Source organism: Malania oleifera, chromosome 5 (assembly GCF_029873635.1).
Source record: "Malania oleifera isolate guangnan ecotype guangnan chromosome 5, ASM2987363v1, whole genome shotgun sequence".
Lineage (NCBI taxonomy): Eukaryota > Viridiplantae > Streptophyta > Magnoliopsida > Santalales > Ximeniaceae > Malania > Malania oleifera.
The window spans coordinates 75,654,702-75,657,631 of record NC_080421.1 but is presented as its reverse complement, the minus strand read 5'-3'; positions in this window follow the sequence as shown (position 1 = coordinate 75,657,631).

Genomic DNA, 2,930 nt, shown 5'->3' with positions numbered 1-2,930 from the left:
CAGGTAAAATTTATGTGCTTTCAAATAAATTTATTGTGCTCTTTGATTCAGGTGTGATCCACTCGTTTGTATCTTGGGGGGTTTATTAAAGTGTGCGGAATAGAGACTCAGTCATTAGAAGTCGAGCTAGGCGTGGTCACACCGACAGGGTCGGTGGTTGTATGCAGTAAGGTGGTTAGAAACTATCTAGTGGAGATTCAAGGGGAGGAGGTTGCTTGCTAGTCTAATCGTCTTTGATATGCATAGATTCGATATTATTCTGGGGATGGATTGGCTAGCAGCCAGCTATGTGAGTATAGACTGCCACATGAAGGAAGTGGCGTTCAGACCTCCATGGGAGCAGGAATTTAAGTTCGTCGAGTCGTGTATGCACTCTGCACCACAGATCCTTTCGGCGATTCAAGCAAGAAGCTAGGTTAATTCTAGAGGGTTACTAGGGGTACCTTACATATGTGAAAGAAGCACCAAAGGAATGATTGAAGCTAGATGATATTCCAGTGATAAGGGAATTTTCAAATGTGTTTCTTGAGGATTTATAGGGATTACCTCCAGATCATGAGGTGGAATTCTCCATTGAGTTAACTCCAAGGATGGCGCCAATTTCCAAGGCTCCATACCGAATGGCTCCGGTTGAATTAAAGGAGCTAAAGGAGTAGCTACAAGAACTTCTTGACAAGGGGTTCATCAGACCAAGCGTGTCACCCTGTGAAGCGCCGGTATTGTTCATAAAGAAGAAGGATGGGTCGATGAGAATGTGCATCGACTAAAGGGAGATTAAGAAGGTGACAGTGAAGAATAAGTACCTGTTACCTCGTATGGACGATCTGTTTGACCAGCTAAAGGGCACACAAGTTTTCTCTAAGATTGATCTACGATCCAGGTATCATCAGTTGAAGGTGAAATCAGAGGATGTATCAAAGACAGCTTTTCAAATCTAGTATAGCCATTATGAATTTTTGGTTATGCCGTTCAGTTTGACGAATGCGCCTGCAGCCTTTCATTGGACCTGATGAACAGGGTGTTTCATGAGTACTTAGATCAGTTTGTGGTGGTGTTCATCATTGACATCCTGGTTTATTCAAGGAGTCCTGTAGAGTATGAAACTCATTTGAGGCTGGTACTTCAAGTATGTAAAGAGAAGAGATTATTTGCTAAATTCAAGAAATGCAAGTTTTGGATGGAACAGGTTGCATTTCTAGGACATGTAGTGTCTAGGGAGGGGGTTTCGGTGGACCCAAGCAAAGTAGAGGCTATAGTTGATTGGGCGAGATCGAAGAACGTGTATGAGATTAGAAGTTTCTTAGGTCTTGCAAGGTACTATCGTTGGTTCGTCGAAGGTTTCTCTAGATTGTTAGGTCCTCTGACATAGCTTACGAAGAAGAACAGTAAGTTTGAGGGAACTGGGAATGCAAGCGGTGTTTCCAGGAATTGAAGCAACGATTAGTCACGACCCCAGTCTTGACCATTCCATTAGGGGATGGTAATTACGTGATCTACAATGACGCATCCCAGAAGGAACTTGGGTGTATTTTGATGCAACGGGGAAAATTTACTGTGTATGCTTCTTGTCAACTTAAGGAGTACGAGAAGAACTATCCTATGCATGACTTGGAGCTGGCTGCTATGGTTTTTGTACTAAAGATCTAGTGGCACTACCTATATGGTGAAAGGTGTGAGATCGTTACTGATCATAAGAGTCTCAAATACTTCTGCACCCAGAAGGAGTTGAATATGAGGCAATGTAGGTGGCTTGAATTGATAAAGGACTACAATTGTATGATTAGTTACCACCCAAGAAAAGCTAATGTGGTAGTCGATTCTTTGAGTCATAAGTTGATGGGTGCATCATTTTCAACAGTTGTTGTACAACATCATATCAGGATGGACCTAGAGAGGTTGGGGGTAGAATTAGTGGATGGGGATCCACAGGTGATCATGGCCAGTTTGATCATTCAGCCAACCTTACAGGAGAAAATTAAAGTTGCCCAGATGAGAAACACATAGTTGATGAAAATTGTGGAGAAAGTATGGAGTGAGCCACATACGGACTTCAATGTTTCTAAGGATGGAATTCATAGATTTCATGCCAAGTTGTGTGTGTCTAATGATGTTAAATATTAAGAGAATGATTATGGAGGAAGCTCATCGCTTTCTTTATACTGTTCATCCAGGGAGTATGAAGATGTATAGAGATCTACGAGTATCATTCTGGTGGAGTAACATGAAGAGGGAAATTGTTAGATTTGTAGAGCAGTGTCTGACATGTTAGCAGGTTAAAGCAGAACACCAGAGGCTAGCGATACCTCTTCATCCACTTGACATCCCTAAGTGGAAGTGGGAGCATATCTTGATGGACTTTGTATCAGGGTTGCCTTCGGCAATGCATGGGTAGAATGTCATTTGGGTTATTGTGGATCAGTTGATGAAGACTATGCACTTTGTTCTGATTAGAGTTAGTTACTCCATGAATAGACTGGCAGAACTTTATGTACAAGAGATAGTACGGTTTCATGGCGTTTCGATTTCTATAGTTTTAGATTGGGATCCACAGTTTACCTCTCGTTTCTAGAAGAGTTTGCAGGATGCCTTGGGATCTTAACTCACCTTCAATACCGCGTTTCACTCGATGATGTATGGGCAGTCCAAGAGGACCATTTAGATTCTAGAGGATATGCTGCAGGCGTGTGTACTAGATTTCTGTGGTAGTTGGATTAGATATCTGCTGTTAGTTGATTTTGCATATAATAACAGTTATCAGGCCAGTATCGAGATGGCACCATATAAGGCTTTGTATAGTTGCCGGTGCCGATCTCTGTTGTACTGGGATAAGGTAGGTGAGTGGCAGATTTTGGGGCCGAAATTAGTTTAGCAGACCTCTACAAAGGTTAAGCTTATCAGGGAGAGGATAAAAGCAGCACAGAGTCGGTAGA